Source organism: Lissotriton vulgaris, unplaced genomic scaffold, assembly GCF_964263255.1.
Source record: "Lissotriton vulgaris unplaced genomic scaffold, aLisVul1.2 SCAFFOLD_1492, whole genome shotgun sequence".
Lineage (NCBI taxonomy): Eukaryota > Metazoa > Chordata > Amphibia > Caudata > Salamandridae > Lissotriton > Lissotriton vulgaris.
This window is the reverse complement of record NW_028243325.1, coordinates 213,791-235,389: the sequence shown is the minus strand read 5'-3', so window position 1 is coordinate 235,389 and position 21,599 is coordinate 213,791. Positions and strand designations below refer to the sequence as shown.

Sequence of the window (21,599 nt, the reverse complement as noted above, 5' to 3'; positions counted from 1 at the left end):
TATTTGAAATCACTTAACTGGCTCCTTTACGAGACACAAATTAATTTTTAAAATGCCTGCATGACACACAAAGCCATACACTCCAAAACCCCAAAGTACATCGAACAAAAAATTGGAGCTGCCTGGTGGTTTTAGAACCTCAAGAAGCACCACGTCTTTAGTGTTGAAACTGCAGAAATTCAAGAACAAAAGTTACAATCAAACCTTCTCTGGCATTGCCCCGAGAAACTGGAATTTCCTACCATCTGAAATCCGATTTTACTCTTCAACTGCATCTTTTAAAAAATATGTGAAAGTGCTACTAATGAGCATATTCTTGCTTTAGCTCTCTTGATACTGTTATTGCGATGGTTATTATTGTTTATTATTGCCTGTCTTATCTGTGTCTCTGCGGGTGGCTCCTCCATTTGACGGAATGAGCGTCACCCCAATTAAATGCCCCCAGAAAAGCCCCAGAGACGACAAATACAATGATAATTAAGTTAATTCATTACCATTTAATTTTACGTCAACCCGGCTTGACTCAGGAAGGGACGGGGTTTGTTGAGTGGCAGCAGTGGTGGGCTTCCTGTGCACTAGTTTATAGTACGCATGTCCATTTGGCCGGCCGTCTTCCGAAGGGCAGCCTGAAATACGCATTATAAACGTCTCAACTCAGCCGTCTTAGACAGATGGGTTGAGAGCCTGCACACGCCTTTACTGTCCTCCGGTGCCCCAAGACACACCTCTCCCTCCAATGCTGAATCTTCTCTCAGGCAGAGAGCAGTGCCTCGATTGGTTCAGTAGGTTAGCTGGGGCACTGGTTGTGACGTTGGAAAATAAGAGGACCGGTGCAAGAAGGACCTGCCTGCACAAGCCGTTGTTTTTTTCCAAAAATGTATTTCATGTATTAATGTTCTGTATTTATTTTATGCCCTAGTTAAGACTAGCATGAAAGTTAGTAAAGTCACGCACTGTTCACATGGTGTTATCCCACACCTTAAATAATATTCAAAATATTCAAAATTCAATCAATAAATTGTATCAATCACTTTTCATACATTTAATTTTGTTTAGTCACATCAAAACCATTCATGTTATAAATCACATGTTTTGAATACATGCCAAATATATTTTATGACCATTATTAATTCACAGAGACTCAAATATCATTCTAATTTTTAGTTTCAAAAAGCTTTAAAACATGACACACCTTTGTAGCGAGCCCGATGCATTTCGGTACTCAGATGGTACCTTCTTCAGGGGCCATTCTAAAATGAAAACATAAGAAAATAATAATATAACTGTTATATATGCCCATGGTTGCTGTTGTGTTATCTGTATTAGATGTATGTAGTTGTACCTGTTGTCAAAGGAATTGATATACTGTGCCAAACTTCTGCAATAAAGAAGAAGCCCAAATGAGGCCAAGTACAATGTTCTACTCTCACCGCGTAAAACATTAACATTATTATGTGTTTGTTTTTTTGTTGTTCTTAAAAAGATTCTTACTTGTGGTTGCTAAGGTAAGCCAGTAGTGTTCACTGTAAATGAAAATAATCCATCAATGTCCGATAAATATTCGACTAATATTCACAAACAAACTGCTTCTAAAAATCCGTGATCCAACTCAAAAACCCATAAGACATACTTGCTTATGAAGACTTATGACTTTCAACCTAAAGAGCGGTAGAACTACCACAAGGGTCCGAACTCATTACTTTAATATGTTCTATTCCCGAATCTGAAAAGATTGAGAGATGCAAAAAGCCGACGTAAGTGTTTTGTTACGAAACTGTTGAAGGTCTAATAAACCGTAATCTATTAACAGACTCAGACATACCTCAATATTCCGTGACCGCACTCTACCTTCAATTCAAAATTTCTTTGTGCCTGTCCGTCTTCCGCTTCCCATTTAGACTTTAGTGCTACGTCACTTACGTTCATAACATGAACGACGGACTATTCCCGGAGCGCTCTATTATCCGTATATCACCATGGACGCCATATTGTAACATCACCCCGCTGGTGATGACTGCAAAAAATTGACAAACAGACAATGGATTTTCTAGATGTGAGAATTGTCAAAACGGAAATGGGCTTTCAAACTGAATTATTTTCAAAACCAACAGATCGAAAGAATGCATTAGCCTACACCAGTTTCCACCTGAGGAGCCTAATCAGAAATCAGCCTTTTTCACAATTAATACGCATAAGCAGATTTGCTCTGAACCACAAACTTGTCTAATGAAAATTGAAGAACATTTGTTTAAATATAAGGAAAGAGGTTATCCAGATGAGGTATTGAAACACAGTAAGGACAGAGTCTCAAACATCAACAGACAGGATCTTCTACAAACCAAAGTCAGGACCACCAGCAAAAAGATGGTTTTCTTGTCCACATTTACAACTCACTCGTAAGCAATCAGGAGAATAATTAATCAGAGATGGGAATTGTTATCCACTGAGCCTGATTTTAAAGGTTTATTTCAGGAGGAACCAATACATGCATACACAAGAGGCAAAGAACTATTGAAACGGCCCAATATTGGCACCAACAAGATCATGCATAAAGGAACAGTCCGATGTCAGAATTGTATCGAGTGCAATAATGTTATTACTGGAAGTACATTTAATCATCCAACCACCGGACAACTGGTAAAACTAAGACACACAAGCGACTGTAATACACAGAATGTGGTCTACGGCATCAAATGCCCTTGCGGCAAGATGTGCGTGGGCAAAACTGAACGGAAATTGAAAATAAGGATTACAGAACATAAAAGCAATATCAGGAATCAATCATTGGCATCACCATTAGCAGTACATTGGAGAGATATGAAACACACAGTTTCTCAGTTACGTTTCTTTATCATAGAGAAAGTTATGTTGCAACAAGGAGTTGACAATCGACAGAAATTGCTCCAAAGGGAGTTATATTGGATCAAAATGTTGAAAACAATGTCCCCCACAGGGCTTAATGACAGATATGATGTATCCTGTTATTTGTAGTATACTACACGAATATCAATTGCAAATGTAAATGTGATCGGGTTACATAATGTAATATTCTATTGTAACATCAAGTCGAAATAACTGTCAGCAATTTGTAATGCAGTGTCCAGATGCATGTGAAATGTATAACTAGCCATTGGGCAAACAGTAACATAACACAAACATTGTTAGGGCATAACAACAACGAGAACATTACTGACATTACAACAATTTGGAGATTACTACATATTATCACATCTCCATCAGCTGCCATGGGGCAGTTTATATTTTATTCCATCTCCTCATATCGCATTTACTAAACCGTAACACCATACTCATCGTAGGTCGCCTTTGACATTTGAATTTCAATTTCTTCTTATCTGGTCACGGTATAGTGGCTGGCGTAGGATCGAAATTAGTCACAATAGAAATATCGAGGAAACTTCCACTAGACGATTAAGGTGTTTGCTATAATTATGGTGTAGAGAGTTCATTTAGGACGGAAATGTTATCTACACAATGACGGTCGGAATTTGTATTCAGCTAAGTAAACTTGCAGTCATCACCAGCGGAGTGATGTTACAATATGGCGTCCATGGTGATATACGGATAATAGAGCGCTCCGGGAATAGTCCGTCGTTCATGTTATGAACGTAAGTGACGTAGCACTAAAGTCTAAATGGGAAGCGGAAGTCGGACAGGCACGAAGAAATTTTGAATTGAAGGTAGAGCGCGGTCACGGAATATTGAGGTATGTTTGAGTCTGTTAATAGATTACGGTTTATTAGACCTTCAACAGTCTTGTAACAAAACACTTACGTCAGCTTTTTGCATCTCTCAATCTTTTCAGATTCGGGAATAGAACATATTAAAGGTATGAGTTCGGACCCTTGGGGTAGTAAAAGCAATGTTGATTGAGCAGCAGACAAGTAACTGACATGGTTTTGTATCGCTTTCTACCGCTCTTTAGGTTGAAAGTCATAAGTCTTCATAAGCAGGTATGTCTTATGGGTTTTTGAGTTGGATCACGGATTTTTAGAAGCAGTTTGTTTGTGAATATTAATCGAATATATATCGGACATTGATGGATTATTTTCATTTACAGTGAACACTACTGGCTTACCTTAGCAACCACGAGTAAGAATCTTTTTAAGAACAACAAAAAAACAAACACATAATAATGTTAATGTTTTACGCGGTGAGAGTAGAACATTGTACTTAGCCTCATTTGGGCTTCTTCTTTATTGCAGAAGTTTGGCACAGTATATCAATTCCTTTGACAACAGGTACGACTACATACATCTAATACAGATAACACAACAGCAACCATGGGCATATATAACAGTTATATTATTAATTTCTTGTTTTCATTTTAGAATGGCCCCTGAAGAAGGTACCATCTCAGTACCGAAATGCATCGGGCTCGCTACAAAGATGTGTCATGTTCTAAAGCTTTTTGAAACTAAAAATTAGGATGATATTTGAGTCTCTGTGAATTAATAATGGTCATAAAATATATTTGGCATTGATTCAAAATATGTGATTTATAACATGAATGGTTTTGATGTGACTAAACAAAATTAAATGTATGAAAAGTGATTGATACAATCTATTGATTGAATTTTGAATATTTTGAATATTATTTAAGGTGTGGGATAACACCGTGTGAACAGTGCGTGACTTGACTAACTTTCATGCTAGTCTTAACTAATGTTTAATCAAGGAGTGACAACCCTTAATAGTCACAGCACCATTAGATTAAGATTGATTGAGCTCATCAAAATTGGAGTGCTCCCTGCGCACATTTCTATTATCATTATATTTATTTTATGCCCCACACATTTCCCCGCCATCACTGGTTTCTCTCACCCTAATCGTTTAAGTAGCGCTATTTTGGACTAATAGGCGCTCTTCCCCCGCTTGGATACTGTTACTTCCTGTATTGTTACTGTGATTGATAGTATTGTTTATTATTGTCGGCCTTGCCTCTTTCTCGCACCCTGATCATTTGTAAAGTGCTCTGATAACGTCCCGAGACATGTTTGCACTATGTAAAACTTTAAATAAATAATTTACTTCCACATTATGCTGTAGAGCAGCAGTTTATTGATTTCATTTACTTTCTGGTTTTACTTTTCTCAAATGTTTTTAGCTAGTTTTAGTTTGCCAGTTTTGAGGCTGGGCTAGTCTGTTGTTTAGTTGTTGCATATCTAACTTTAGAGCTTGAGATAGCACACTAGCCTGGCGGCATACGAGTTAAAAGCTGTGGTGCATCTGTGTAGCGAGTGCAGGGATGGTGGCCGAAAGCCTGTTAGCATCCTTTCACTCATGGACCATGCCCAGCACCCAAAACACTCTAGTCAAATGTCTCTGTCCAGACTTCCTATACCTCGGCTGCTCTCCACGCTTTTAACCATAAAGGTAGGACCGGTTCTTGCATTTATTCATCTGCACCTCGCTAGCATATTCCTGCTTTCAACATTCCTTTTGCAGCTTTAAGCCTGTGAACAAGATTTTCGAACCACGCACTTCCCATGACTTTCTATAGGGCTCTCCTCCTATTCACGCTTTGCAACATCACCTGTACAAACCAGCGTGGCCACATTTAATGGAACAATACTGAAGTGTGCTCGTTGTTGACACAAGATGGAGAATGCACCACAACAGTGCACGCTGGACAGCACACTAAGATAAAGTGCCTTCTGCGACTCTCACACATGCCCGGCAAGTACACAGCCCCTGCACAGCTTTTACAAAGGCCCAGATGCTTAGCATTGCTTTTCAAATACACACAAAATGCCATAGGCACAACTCAACATTGTAAAATTAATTCACAGTGTGAAACCTACCAGCAAATGATCCAAAGCGTGCCGCAGGCCCCAAGGGTCTTTACTATCTCAGTTGCGTCATACAGCAGCACAGCTTAATGGCACCAAAGTATTCTTCCTTTGAAAAAGGTGCGATGCATGTGGTGTTTGTACAGCACAAAACTAACCAAAAAGCAGCCAAGCTCCCTATCGGGTCCAAGGGAGGGACAGAGTCAACGAGTGATAGGTGAGGCAGCTGGATAGTGGATTGTTACTGCAATGTGACCGAAGAGCCTGAAACCAGCAGCATGTGTGCTAATTCCTCAGCAGTTTCTCCTCTATGACAGGTAGAGCGAGTGCAGGCCCAGATCAGACAGAAATAAAATATTTATTGCTCAGTAGTAATTTGAGATAAAGAACTGGGTAGGAGGATGCTGGCTTCCAATAACACAGCACTGAGCACCCCACCTCAGCCAATCTTTAATGATTGTTTGAAGAACAGGGCAACAGGAAGTTCTCCCGCAACCGCTCAAGTCATGCATGAGGGCGCTACAACATGTTGTAAAGGGTTACTTGAACCCTCTATTTCAACTCATACAATTTACCTACACACATCACAGTTTAAAAAATATATATAATTCTTTATTAGGTGTTCCTTCATCTCAACGGATCACATACAAGTATCAGCATCAATCTCTGTCACCTCAGCCGAGGTGGAACACTGTTTTATATCAGTACAAATCAAGATTTAGACCACCGATGTAGCCAGCGGAGGAGACTCTTATTCCTTCTCATTTTTATAAACATTCCCAAAAACATAACTGTAACTAACCACCCCCCACCCCTACTCTCCCCCCAAACCTTCACTCCCCCCTACCCTCCTCCTCTCCCCCGCCAGGTCTGGGTACCCCGAGGTCTGTACTTCGAATCATCTATACTGGATCCCTTTGCGTCTGCCCACTGTGACCCGGGGCCGTCCCCCCTGTGGGAGGCGCCAGCTCCTCATTTGCATGTGTGGATTGTGTGGTGTGCCCCATTATGTCTTGCATCATTTTTCCCCATGCCAGCAGCACTTCCGGTGGTTTATGATCTCTCCTGGTGTTACGCATTACACACATCAGTTATCTCTCACCCCCAACGTATCCAGCGCGTGTATCCTGATTCGAGCACCAGAGCGCCCGCACTGTAAACTGGCTGATGCCAGCTTCTGACATATGGTGTGGGAGTGCCCACCACTATAGGTGTCATGGCTCGAGGTTACAGCCACCATAGCGGAACTCGCAGACCTTGCACGGTCACCTACTCCTGAATCCTGCCTGCTAGGCCTTCGCCCTAAAGCAAAGGGGGGCAAACACACCAGTTCATAGACCTTGCATGCGTACTTTTGAAGCAGCAAATAGAAATGTCTTGTAAAGCGGCCTCTGTGCTGGACACTAAGAGGTGGTTGCATACTCTCCTGCACTGTGCACGAGCAGAGGCCAACACACTACACATGCTAATCACTAGAGGGGTGGGGAGAGTGGATGGGGGGGACTGGGATATGCATATCCATAACCTAGAAGCCATGAACGATGGGAAACATCACTTACAACGCAACTTTTACAACGCAGTGCCTTTAAGACGCAACTTTTACAACGCAAACCGTTACAACGCATTGCGCTGGGGGGCGCTCTAGGATAGGGAATAGGTTTAATTTACTGTCCAACACCTTCCCTACTATCCACAGGGACTGGAGTTGGAATAGTAAATTAAACTATTCACTATCCAGCGCCCCAAAGCACTATGCGTTGTAATGGTAAGCGTTGTAAAACCCGCGTTGTAAAAGCATGCGATGTAAAAGCATGCGTTGTAATGTCGTACATCCATGAACGATATTCGACCACCATGAAGGAACTATGTCTGGGACCTCACAAATGCATAATTTCTGTACAATTGTACTTATTTATTTATTTATTTATTTATTTTAGAGTTTTATATAGCTCGAACAAGACCCGTGGGTATCAGAGCGCTTAACATCAGAATAGTTAACTAACACAAGTGTTAATGTTACAAGAAACAAACAGATATGAGGTATATAATAGAATGAATATGATTAAGTGACAATATATATGCAAACAAGAACACATGTGCAATTCGCAATAATAGGTGGGGTAAGGCTAAGCTTATATCATATGCCCATATTCCCCGCCAAGGTGAGGTAGGCGATGGAGAGGTTTTGCCTTAACAAAGTGTTAACCTTTCTAAGAACAAAGCCGTTATGAGGTAGATAATAGTGTGGCTTTATATCATATGCCATATACCCCGTCAAGAGTGAGGTAGGAGAGGGTAAGGTTAGGCTGTACGACAAAGATATATTATCACATTGCCCTTCAGGGCATTAGGTAAGAGTACCTCTACGTCTATATAAATCGCCAGTCTTGAGTCAACAATTAGCTTTCATATTAAGCAAATTGGAGCTTCTCCTTCTGAGAGCAGCCCTAGATCAGGGCGTACGTATCTTAAGTTTGATGTATATCCTCCTACTCATGTGATATCTGTTCCCCTGTCGACGGTGGGGCCGGGAGCAGCCCCAGCAGATGGCATGGATTAGACATCATGTTGGTCTACCCATATGTGATCCCTGCAACCTACCCCTTACACCCACCTCCTTATAATTTATTGTTTTATTGACGCACTGCCTGCTATTAGGAATGGCATGTTTTATAGTTCTCACCGTCCTTCTCGACTTGTGATCACCCTTTACCTTAGTCGATCTTGCTCCGACACTGATGTAAACGGCAATGCTGTCCAACCATGATGTGCTCTACTTATGTCACATGTATTATGTCATTGATGCTCCTTACAACATGTATCCCTCAATGGGTTACCTCTTGTCTTGTTTAAAAGAATAAAAAATACATTAAAAAGTAATTAACTTTCACCAGCTGCAATCAAATATTTGTGAGATAATGAGATGCAAACATACCTCCATCCGGCACATCCTGGGACTAGACTGCTGGAAAGTGATCAATGGGAAATGAGACAGGTTTGGAGGTGAACATGACACTGAACCATCACCTGAAAGAGCAAATTCAAAAACGAGAATTAGGAGAAGATAGATGGATATTAGAAATGTCAATAGCAACGAGCAAGAGAAGGCAATACACTCAATATTCTTTAGATAAACACCAGCCCTGTGAATTTTTACAGAGCAAAAATGTTTTGAATGCTTGTAAAACACTGAAAAAACACCACAATTTGGAACCCATAGAAACAGGAAAAAATAAGCCTATGCATCTTTTTTTCAATGTGCATTATCAGAGAAGAGGACTTGCTGCATGCACAGGAGGATTAACCAAGAGATCTACAGTGGCATAACAAAACTTGAGGGGGCCCCCCAGCATAGTAGATGGAGCCCCTCGTTCCAGACCCTTTCATGAGCTCTCAGGCCAGAGAGTGCATAGTTCTGGAGGGGGACTTCTGGAGCTCGGGCCCATGCACCGCAGTTGTTTTTGCTATTGTGACGACACTGAAGTGCTAAAAAATGCGGGGTAAAAAATACGTTTTAAAGTCATGCAATGTTTTTATCTACGTTGTCCTGTCATACAAGCAGGTAGGTATTGCTATTTGCAAAGAGGAAAGAAACGGGCAATGGGATAGTCTGATGTGTTAGAGGAATACAAATATATAATCGAATCCTCATGCATGTAGGCATTATTCTAATCAAAGAGGAAATAGTTGGAATGTGACATGTTTACATAATCGGTTCTCCATGCATGTATGTAGGCAACATTCTCTGCAAAGAGGAAATAGCGGGCAATGTGACAATCTGACATGGTTATGAAATACCCTTACATGATCATTTTCCATAAATATGGCCACTGTTCTCTGCACAGTCGAAGTGCGAGGATCATTCCGCTAAGGAAGCACACTCCTTTTAATTCATGAATTCTTCACTGGCATTTTCGGTACATTTATTCCTTTTGGTAAAAAAAAAACATCTGAGCGAGTAATATGCAGTTTCTCACTAAGGATGGGCGGATTTCGCGGATCCACGATCCGCGAATTTGCGGATCCGCAAAATCCTCGAACTTGCGGATTCGCGGATTTTGCGGACATTTTTTAAATGAGGGGATGCAAAGGCCTCTATCCAGCATCACAGCTAATTTTCGACGGTAGATTTGGGAAGAAGGCACACCTGCCCAGCCTCGACGACGCTCACAATTGTTTTTGGGCTGATGAATGAGTCACTGAATTTGAGCTTCAACTAATTCCAGCAACCATGTGTGTGTTACTATGCAATCGCCCCGAAGGGCGCAGGGGTCCCTTGAGTGAGCTGTCCATCCCATTCCCATCCATCATTCTGTAACTATTTTAGGATGGCGCCGATAAGCTGCCAGCGCCGTCCCAAAATAGTTACTAAATTAGCTTCATCAGGAAGCACTAATAGATAAAATAAAGCAGGTGCTCGAACACCTGCTTTATTTTATTTATTAGTGCTTCCTGTTGAAGCTAACTGAAGCTAACTTAGTAACTATTTTAGGATGGCGCTGGCAGCTTGCCGGCACCATCCTAAAATAGTTACAACTTCAAGCTTGAAAGCTTGAACTTTTGCCGCCCCAAATCCACTGCTCGCGGATTCGCGGATTTTCGGTAAATTCGCGGGAGTTCGCGGATTTACCGAAAATCTGCGAAATCCGCGAGCGGAACGGATTTTCCACTCATGCTTATTTCTCACTCAGTTAGCAGAAAGGGCCTTATGGAACTGCGAACCAACTACGCACAAAAAACATTGTTCAAAGAGCATGGAATAGCACAAGAACGTTGTTCTTTAAAGAATCCATACCATAAGAAATAACTCTTCTTGTCCTGAACTTTAACCTGTTAAAAATACCCCTTCTGCTCACATTACAGGAGCATTTCTCGGACTCTTAGAACCCTATTTACACTTCTTCATATCAAAACCAGCCCTGTAACTCCTTTCATGTTTGCAGCTCATTTCAGAGCCGTTTCTTAAGTTCGTTAGAGCTCCAACCCAAACCCACTGCCAGTCTAACCAGGGATTTTTAAGACAACACCCCTAAGTCTGGGTGTCAAACATGGTTCGGCAGGAGTGGCATGCACGGCTGACATTTGGTACCCCTACGGCGAGGCGGCGAGCATAATTTTAAAACTTGTCCGGAACGGATGTCACAGACTCTGCTGTTAAAAAGTGTAGTCAGTCATGAGTGCAGTACTGTATGCGCTACTGTGCTAAGGAGGCCCCCTGTAATTGGGAGGATACGAGGACCTATGTTACGCCCATGGAGATCTAGTGTGCCATGATGGTGCACCAGGTTCAGTATTCTGTAGTCACGCATCTCAATAGGCTCTGGGAAGTGCAGTCTTTTTGGGTCTCGCGTCTAGCGGTGCACTATGCAGCAGTGCACGCGCAGTGTGAGACATTTAGTGAGTGAAAAATGGGGAATCTAAGCTGACCTAGGAATCGCACACGCACGAGTGTGTGCGATTCCTATTGGGCTACGCGATTGGACTTTGCATGCGTCTTTTAATAAAAGACTGCACGCAATTGGCCAAAGGCAGGCGCGTTGCTCCGCCCACGGCCTATTAGTGTCTATTACGGCTTGGTGCACGTAATAGACACTAATAGGCCATTGTTCGCAGTGGCACGCGCGCAAGTACCATTTGCGGGCTTTTTTTTTCAAGCAGAAGTGAAAGCGAAAGCTTTCCCTGCCGCTTGTTAGTACATGCTCCTGTCACTCACCAAGCACTCTTTACTCCTCTGTGCCTACTCCCACTGTTCCACTAAAAGTCAGTAACATGCTTGGCTTTTGAATATTCCCAGGAACAAGGGTGGTGCAGTGGCTGATAATTCCGGTGACCTGCTGCTCTGATGTGCCTGATAGCACCATGGATGCTAATGGTGTCTAAGATTGCACCAAATTACAATAACAAATAGGGCGCCTTGGGGCCGTGGTCCTCTGATGTACGTATTACTTTGTTACTGTGCTCTGCAGTTTTGCAGTATTGCACAATAATGCTAAATTCGTGTTTTGGCGTTGCCGTTTTCTTTTGCCACCGCCAAAATGGTCTCAGCAGGCTAGGACGCGGTCTCGAGGCGCACCGCAGGGTCAGTAAAGGAAAGTGGCAAAACAACAGCTTCTCTGGACCTCGGCCGCTGCTGACCCCTACTGGGATGAACCGGTTCCGAAGCAGAAAGCGGCAGGGGCTCGAATTGCACCGGCTGCAAACTCCGAGCGTGACCACGCACCTCTCCTCTCTCTCCTCCTTCTCTCCCTGGTCTATCTTGGTCGGCGGGAACAAAGGCCTCTGTGCCCCCACTCTAGGTCTACAGTCTGGGGCGTCTGGGGTTCTGGGGGTGTCCACTGATAGCCCCTAGCCCCCACTCAAGACTAGGGTGGGGGGCATCTAGGGTTGTGGGGGTGTCTACTGATAGCACCAGGCCCCAGCTCTAGGTCAAGGGTGGGGGGCGTCTAGGGTTCTGGGGGTGTCCCCTGATAGCCCAAGGCCCCCACTCTAGGTCTATGGTGGGGGGCGTCTAAGATTCTGGGAGTGTCCACTGATAGCCCCCACTCTAGGTCTAGGGTGGGGGGCGTCTAGGGTTTTGGGGGTGTCTACTGATAGCACCAGGCCCCAACTCTAGGCCAAGGGTGGGGGGCGTCTAGGGTTCTGGGGGTGTCCACTGATAGCCCCAGACCCCCACTCTAGGTCTAGGGTGGGGGGTGTCTAGGGTTCTGGGCGTGTCCACTGATAGCCCCAGGCCTCCACTCTAGGTCTAGGGAGGGGGGCATCTAGGGTTCTAGGGGTATCCACTGATAGCCCCTGGCAGCCTTTTGGCGAATGGAGCACGTCGAGCTGCGGAACACCTCTTGGTTTCTCCCACACTCCTTGCACACGTTCACCACAGTGTCCGCTTTCTGTACGCTGCCTTCCAAGTGATCATACAATAATAAGACAGGGGAACTGTTAGTGATTTTATTGTTTAAAGATCATATTTTTTTGTGCAACAAATACTATTATGTCTTAATTACAGCGACCTCTTCAACGGCATATGGAATAGGCACCAATATTTATTTGTGTGTCGTCTCAGACTTGTCCTCAGACATATCCATCCTAATGTCACCTAGCAAGTACGGTGTGTGTCTGTACCCTTTATTTGTGGCAATAGCAAATTGAAATACAAACCCAATAATGTTAAAACTGGCACCAGAATGTACACATTTGAAAAGAATGTAAACATAGGCTAAGAAATATAAACTAATTCCAAAGAGCATAAACATAGGGGGTCATGTTAACATGGCAGAAGACATTTTATTTATTTATTGACAGCAAAACTGTCAAAGCTCAATGGAGCCTCTCGGCACTGGTACCCAAAGAGAAGAGAGTTTCTATTATTGCTTTCACGGTTAACCTGGACTATGAAGGCTCTGGCACCCCATTTCTTCAGTCTGGTTTTGAGAGCTGGAGAAAGAGGAAGCAGAACTCAGTGTTCTTTTTGGGGAGTACTTAGTGAAAGTATTCTTTAGAAATAGGGACTGGGCCGTAGCTTCAGAGGTGTGTTTGGGGTGTTAGCCCCGCCGCCCCCAATACATTTATTTTGTAATAAATAGTTAAGTACAGGTGCTTTCAGTTAGGTATAGTGAAGAGTCTATCAGTTTTCACCAGGAATCGTTACATACACAGACTTAAAACGCACACGCACAGTTTCCCTCTCTCTGTTTGGAAAGAGAATGACAATCGGGACTCGGATTGAATCACAGACCCTGGACAATCCATGGCCATTTTACTCGTGACTTGGATTGAATCACAGACCCTGGATTATCCAGTTGCCCTACCGGACTGACCCCTGGGCAGCCGAAGTTTTGGAACTATATGATTAATTCAATTACCTTTCCCGCCAGAATTCTAATGCGGATGAGGTCTCTAAACCACTGCCTGGTTGCCTCCCTACCCACCAAAATTCCGTCCTGAGGAAGACTCACAGTCAAAGGTCCAACTGTCCCATATGCCACAAGTCGAGTCGAAACGTCGGCGAATACTTCCCCTGTACCTGGACCTACTAACCCCCTAACGATCATGTGTCACAGATGACTACAATCTGTGATTGTACCAACCAATGTAAATAGACCATGTAAACTATACAATTGGGCCAGGACACCCAGATTGATACGCCCGATCAATCTCTCCTTAAACCTATCTACTTTTTCCTCTAAGACTTCATGTTGGGATTGTGAGAAGTTGGCCCGATATGCAACGTTCGCTATTCTAGCGACCGCTATGTATCGTTCCAACGACCCTTATGGTGTTTGGTTGTAAGTCAACCTATAGACCAGCTATCCTAGTAGCGTGGATACGAGCAGTCTAAGGCTAAAGACTCGAGAGGGCGCGTTAAGCCAGCTGTTTACCACACATGTACCCCTTGAACACCCAGTGAAAGGACACCACACAAGTGTTATGAAAATAAACAGTATATTTATTAAGAATCACAACAGCCCTGTACTCTTTATGAGGACAGGGTACTAAGCACAACCAAATCTCTTTAGCAAATACTTCAAGTGCACGTTTAAAGACAAGTGTCCGAGGACACGGAAAGGTTAAGGCAAGTCGGAAGCGAGGGACTCGGGACCCTAGAGTAAGGAGGCTATGCAGGCACCGAAATGCCGAGTTACCTAGCCACGAGGGCTGCGGCTGCAAGTCTTACAGGCGTCGGGGTCTTCGCTGACGAGCCAGGAGCCGGAAGAAAAAGGAGTTGCTGGCCGGCGACCAGTGGTGTATAGTTCGTAGAGATTGATGAAACCTGAAAGCAGAGGGGACCAAGTTCGTACTACTAGCCAGTAGTCAGAGGGTACCAGGAAGGCACCGGTTGGCCGTCACCTCGACCAGGTGAGTGGGCGACGCTCGGCTCTGCAGTCTCACGGACCAGGAGGCGTTGTCGGCGACCACGGTGGAGGTGCGAGCTGTCCCACGACGGATGTCGCTGTCGGCGTCTTGGGTGGACCAGGAGGGTCCGGGGTGCTTCTCGGAAAGATGGAAGCAAGGGCCAGTCTGGAGCAACCAGACCGGCAGTGTTGATTCTTGGTCGTCGTCACGGAAGGGCACAAGCCAGCGGCAAGTGACCAGACAACGTGCTGAGCAGCGAGCAGAAGGGCCCCACGCAGATCGTGGAGATGCTGGGAGACTGCACTTCGGTGCTGGAGCGGCTCAGGGTCGGGGCTTCTCGGACCCCAGAGCACTCACCAGAGAGTTACCTCGATGGTCGTGCTGGTTTTAAGAGCGTGCAGGTTCTGATGATGGCCGGTCCCTCGAGGTCTCGTCGCACCCACAGATCACAGCTGAGCTGATGACGTGGGTAGAGGTCAGAGGTGCCAGGGAAGCCGGTTCTCGTCGAGCTGGGCCGTCGGATTCCTTGAGGAAGGACTTACAGCAAACCGCAGAGTTCTTAGATGGTGCCCGCTGATGCAGGGTGACTACTCCTTAGCCACAAGGGAGAAATCTTAAGAAGAGTCTTGAAGTCCTTTCGTAGAAAGTATTCTTGATTCAAAGATGATCTGATTTGGAAGGGTCCCCGCTCCGGCCTTTATCCTAAAGAAAGGGGTGGGTACATGACTAGGTCCTGCCCTAAGGGTGGGACCAGGAAGGGGGGTAGTTACACCCCTCTCCCCTGCCGGACTTTCCCCAGGCCAGGGCTGTCGCCCCTGGAACTGGTTCTAACCGGCAGATGCGTAGTGAGCACCGGGGTGCCACTCCGCAGTCACCTTCTCGCAAAAGCCCTACCTACCCAGAATACACAAACCCTGTCTGGGACGGTGCGAACACCGCCCTTGACAGGAAACCCTTTGTCCAAGTGCTCCTCGCTGGAAGGACTCCCAGCAGCAGGAGGTCAGACTTGTGTCTGTGGTGGCAGCATCCATTTTGTGGAGCTGAGGCCTTCGTTAACTTTAACCGGGGTTCACAGTTACGTACATGTCGTGTCCCTCTAGAAGGGCGGAATGCTAACCTCGTCGCCAGAGGTGGTGAGAGGGCAGCATCCCGATTCGTATGACACCTTACTCGACATGTCTTGATAACGCGACACCGGAGTTACCGATGTGGTGCGCGTTATCATGGAACAGCCATTGGGTCTCGATTCCGCAAGCTGCAACCGGGCTCGGCTCGGGCCAGAGCTTAGTTCACGCGAGCCCATGCACTCTGCCTTCAGGATTGTCAAGGCCTGCCATAGGAGTGACTGATAGGAACTCGGGTGTCCATTGGAGGGTTAGATATAGGGCTACTATATCTACAGCAAAGGGTGATTACACGACTTTGCCCCAGCTGTCATGCAGCCAGTTGTGTCAAATTTAGGAGGCCAGCCAGGGGTGGCATAATACATGCTGCAGCCCCTGACGGCCCTGGGTACACCTACGCCCTGGGTTACAGGGTCTGATAAGGTGGCCCAGTACCAATTGGTAAATGCACCTAGGGTACATCTCGTAATTTATAAAGAGAACAGCCAGGCTGTGGGTCTGATTGGCAGGCCCACAGCCAGAGGAAGTCGTAAACCAGTGAAACAAAAGCAAAAAATCTGGGTGATCATAGGATTGCAGACCCTACTCTCCTACATGACCCCCCCCCCAAACGTCGGAACAACTAACTAACCTTGACCAGGTAAGTCTTCTTGTTCTAAGTGGAAATATCTGGAGAGCCCATCGGCATTGCCATGATCAGTACCAGGTCTATGTTCCACTGTGAAGTCCATCCCCTGTAGGGAAATGGACCACCTAAGCAGTTTGGGGTTTTCACCCTTCATCTGATTTAGCCACAAGAGGGGCTTATGGTCGGTCTGAATCTTGAAGTGAGTGCCAAACAAGTATGGCCTCAGCTTCTTCAGGGCCCAAACCACAGCAAAGGCCTCCCTCTCAATAGCTGACCAATTCTTCTCTCTAGGGGTCAGCCGTCTGCTTATAAAAGCAATGGGCTGGTCTTGACCATCAAAATTCAGTTGAGAAAGAACAGCTCCCACACCCAACTCAGAAGCATCTGTTTGGACAATGAATGGTTTGGAGTAGTCCGGACTCTTGAGGATAGGCGCCGTGCACATGGCCTGCTTTAGGTCATCGAATGCTTTTTGACAGCTCGCTGTCCACTGAACCTTTTTTGGCATTTTCTTACTTGTCAGTTCATTTAATGGTGTCACGATGGACCCATAGTTCCTGACAAACTTCCTGTAGTATCCAGTCATGCCCAAGAAAGCTCGAACCTGAGTCTGGGTGGTTGGAGGAGCCCAGTCCCTGATTGACTGTATCTTGCTCTCCAGTGGCTGAACCTGACCTCCACCTACAAGGTGGCCCAGGTATACAACCTGTGTCTGCCCTATCTGGCACTTGGTGGCCTTGATAGTGAGACCTGCTGCTTGCAGTGCCTCTAACGTCTTCCGCAGGTGGACCAGGTGATCCTCCCAGGTGGAGCTAAAGACAGCAATATCGTCAAGATACGCCGCACAGAAGTCATCCAGCCCAGTAAGGACATGATTCACCAACCGTTGGAAGGTGGCAGGTGCATTTTTCAGACCAAAGGGCATCACCACGAACTGATAATGCCCACCAGGGGTTGAAAATGCTGTCTTAGGCTTGGCGTCCTCAGCTAACCTGATTTGCCAATACCCAGCTGTCAGGTCAAACGTGCTTAAGTAGTTGGCTGAAGCCAGCCTATCAATAAGCTCGTCTGCCCTTGGTATTGGGTGGGCGTCAGTCTTAGTGACTGCATTGAGACCCCTGTAGTCTACGCAGAACCTCATCTCTCTCTTACCACCCTGGGTGTGAGGTTTCGGCACTAGAACTACGGGACTAGCCCAAGGGCTATCCGAGGGTTCAATGACTCCCAGCTCCAACATTTTCTGCACTTCACTTTTGATGCAGTCTCTGACGTGATCAGGCTGCCTGTAGATTTTACTCTTTACGGGCAGGCTGTCACCAGTGTCGACTTCATGGGTGCACCAATCGGTCTGACTGGGTGTCAGAGAAAACAGATGTCGGAACGACTGAAGAACCTGTTTACAGTCGCTCTGCTGATGGTCGGAGAGGCTGCCGCAAAAGACAACACCATCTACCGAGCCATCGTCAGGATTCTGAGAGAGCAGGTCGGGGAGAGGGTCACTCTCCTCCTCCTGTCCCTCATCTATGGCCATGAGCAAACTCATGTCCTTCCTGTCGACATATGCTTTTAGCCTGTTGACATGAAGCACCCTGTGGGGGCTCCGGGGAGTTCCCAGGTCGACCAGGTAGGTGACCTCTCCCTTTTTCTCCAGGATGGTGTGGGGCCCGGACCATTTGTCCTTGAGTGCTGCTGGGGCCACTGGCTCCAACACCCACACCTTCTGTCCGGGCTGGTAAACAGTCAAGACAGCCTTTTGGTCATGCCAAGCTTTTTGGAGTTCTTGGCTGGCCTTAAGGTTTTCGGATGCCTTCTCCATGTATTCAGCCATCCGCGAGCGGAGGCCGAGCACATAGTCCACTATGTTGGCTGCAGGCTTTTTGAGAGGTCTCTCCCATCCTTCCTTCACCAAACACAGGGGTCCTCTTACAGGATGCCCGTACAAAAGTTCAAAAGGGCTGTAGCCAACCCCCTTCTGTGGGACTTCTCTGTAGGCGAACAAGAGGCAGGGGATCAGGACGTCCCATCTACGCCGAAGCTTTTCCGGTAGTCCATGAATCATCCCTTTTAGGGTCCTGTTGAATCTCTCAACAAGCCCATTGCATTGTGGATGATAGGGTGTAGTGAACTTGTAGTTGACACCACATTCCTTCCACATAGCAGTTAAGTAGCTCGACATAAAGTTTGCACCTCTGTCGGAGACGACCTCCTTAGGGAAGCCCACTCTGGAGAATACTCCAACTAGGGCTCTTGCCACAACAGGGGCTGTAGTGGTCCTAAGGGGAATAGCTTCAGGATACCTGGTGGCATGATCCACTACCACCAGTATAAACTTGTGCCCTGATGCTGTCGGTGGTTCCATGGGACCGACGATGTCGATCCCCACCCGTTCAAAGGGCACCCCCACCACAGGCATTGGTATAAGGGGGGCCTTTGTCGTGCCACCTGACTTACCACTGGCTTGGCAAGTGACACAGGAGCGGCAAAACTCCTTGGTATCTTCGTTCATGTGAGGCCAGTGAAAGTGCGAGACAAGCCTGTCCCACGTTTTCGTCTGGCCTAAGTGACCTGCTAAGGGAATCTCGTGGGCCAAGGTAAGTAGGAAACCACGCTGAGACAAGGGGACGACCAGCCTCCTGGTCATGCCAGGCTTGGGGTCTCTTGCCTCAGTGTACAGGAGTCCATCTCCCCAGTATACCTTGTGGGTACCTGTGGCGTTCCCAGCAGCCTCAGCAGCAGCCTGCTGTCTGAGGGGTTCAAGAGAAGGGCAGTCTAATTGGTCCTTCCCCAGATCTTCCCTTGAGGGTCCCCCTGAGCCCAAGAATTCAACTTGACCAAGTTCGAACTCTCTCGGCTCAGTTTCCCTCAATTCCTGTAGGTCAGCCTCCTCTGAGACTTGATCCTCGACCTGGGGCAAGGGGGAAGGCGCAGCCTTAACCCTACTGCTCTTTTTCTTGGGAGGTGTCTGGTCCGTTGTTCCAGGATCCAGCACCTGTTCAGTGGGGCATTTCCTGACCTGTGACCTAGTCACAGCGAACACATGTGCTGGCAAACCTAACATTTCCATGTGAGTCCGGTGCTCCACTTCTGACCATTGTGACGACTCCAAATCATTGCCCAACAAACAATCCACTGGGAGGTCTGGACTAACTACAACCTTCTTTTGGCCAGTTACCCCTCCCCAGGAGAAAGCTACAATTGCCATACTGTGATTGGTAGTGACATTGCTTGCATTGGTCACCAGGAATTCTGTACCTGGCATGATCTGTCCAGGGTCCACAAAGTTAGGCGTCACCATGGTGACGCTGGCACAAGTGTCCCTATAGGCCTGAGCCATCTTTCCATTTATGAAAGGCGTCTGTCTGTATTTGCCCAAAGTATTGGGGCTTACGTCAGGGGACACGTCTACGTCCCCTGTACTGACAAGGACAGCCTGAGTGAGTGTGCCAACTAAGTTGTCACGCCCCTCAGAACCCAGGGTTAACCCTACTAAACCCTTGGGAGGCGCACTACCACTGCTGACTGTACTAGGGGGCACAGGTGCCTTAGGGGCTGCAGTGGCAGGAGTCTGCCCTCCTCCTTTCTTGGTGCACTCACTAAACCAGTGAGACTTACTTTTACAGTACTGGCACCATCGTTTGGATTGGCCTTCTTTCTTCTTTTGGGGAGCCTGACCCCCACCCTCTTTGGGTTGTTGGGGACCTGTCGAAGACTTCTGGTCATTTTGTTCCCCCTTAGAATCTTTACCCTTCTGGTCTGCTTTCTTCTGACCACCTTGATTCTGGCCCTGGTTCTGTTTAACTCTCGTACGAACCCATTTGTCTGCCTTCTGCCCCAATTCTTGAGGAGAGGTCAGATCCGAGTCGACAAGATGCTGATGCAACAACTGGTTCTGACAATTGTTTAAAATTTGTTCTCTCATCATCAAATTATACAATCCTTTGTAATCAGTAACCTTACTGCCCAGCAACCAGCCCTCAAAAGCCTTAGTGGCACAATCGACAAAATCAGACCAATCTTGAGACTGCGTTTTCTGGGTATCCCTGAACAGCACCCTGTACTGCTCAGTGGTTAGGCCGAACCCTTCAACGAGTGTATTCTTCAAGACTTGGTAATTGTTGGCGTCCTCTACCCTTGTGGTGAGGAGCTTGTCTCTTCCTTTACCTTCAAAGGAGAGCCACAAGATAGCTGCCCACTGACTCTGGGGAACGCCTTGCACAGTGCAGGCCCTCTCCAAAGCAGTAATCCATTTGTGGATGTCGTCCCCTTGTTTAAAGGGGGGCACTATCTTCCCAAGGTGTTTCGTATCGAAACTCTTTTCCCTATTACTAGGTACATTGCTGCCACCAGTGGGGACTGCCCCACTTAACTGTTGCTCTCTAGCGAAAGCAAGCTTTTCCTTGGCCAGGGCAAGTTCTTCCCTTTCGATCCGCAGATTAGCTGCCCTTTCCTTCGCTTCGTACACTCTCCTCTGAGGGGACGTCATCCCTCTTTGAGAAGAGTTGTGAGAGCTGTTGGTATGAAGGGATCTGCCAGAGCCTCTTGATAGAGATCTGGCTCGTCCATTCCCCATGTTAAGCTGACCTGATAGTGGCCCCAGGGGTCCCCCAGTACCGCTATCATGTTTGCTTAAGTTGGACCTGCTTAGTCTGACGACTTCTACCTGTCCCTTATCTGCCTCGTCCCCAGAGAGATCCTCATCCTCATCCTCCTCCACATCCTCGTTCTCGGTTGCGAGATGAATGAGGTCAGGATCGTCTCGGGTTCCCTCGAGGGGAGGCATGTCTCCTTCTGGATTAGAAGAGCTACGAAGTTTCTCAGCTCTCCTGGCATCATAAGTCTCCAAGAGACCAATCAGAAAGGACGTTGTGGGGTTAGACCCCTGCTGAATCTTCCGGGAGTGACACAATCGTCTTAACTCCTTGAAGCTCAGCACAGTATATCCTGAAGGGATGACCTGTGGAGGGTCAACTGACACAAGGGGAGACTCAGAGTTTCCTCCTTGGCCCGACATACTGTTTCTAGTGTGGTGTAAGTGATGCACCTACCTACACTATGTGTTTTCCTACTTTTCCCTTGCTAAGAGTTGTAGCCAAGGTGTGCTAAGCCTTGAGGAGCTACAACAGCTGGTTCAGTAGAACTCAGAGTATTCTAAGCTTTTAGTTATATGTACTAACAGTACTTGTGCGA

General features: G+C 46.4%; 1 protein-coding gene across 4 annotated transcripts in view; it reads right to left on the bottom strand.

Annotated features, from left to right (window-relative positions):
- Positions 1-21,599, bottom strand: part of LOC147668416 (uncharacterized) — a 124,116-nt gene that overhangs the window by 25,840 nt on the left and 76,677 nt on the right. For 2 of the 4 annotated variants that reach the window (XM_086948565.1, XM_086948564.1), the window contains 2 exons: positions 8,746-8,837; positions 1,193-1,250 (listed from right to left, as the gene is read on the bottom strand). The gene's annotated coding sequence lies outside the window, so the exon portion shown is untranslated. The remainder of the gene's footprint in view (positions 1-1,192; positions 1,251-8,745; positions 8,838-21,599) is intronic. The other 2 variants (XM_086948562.1, XM_086948563.1) reach the window with 1 other exon arrangement.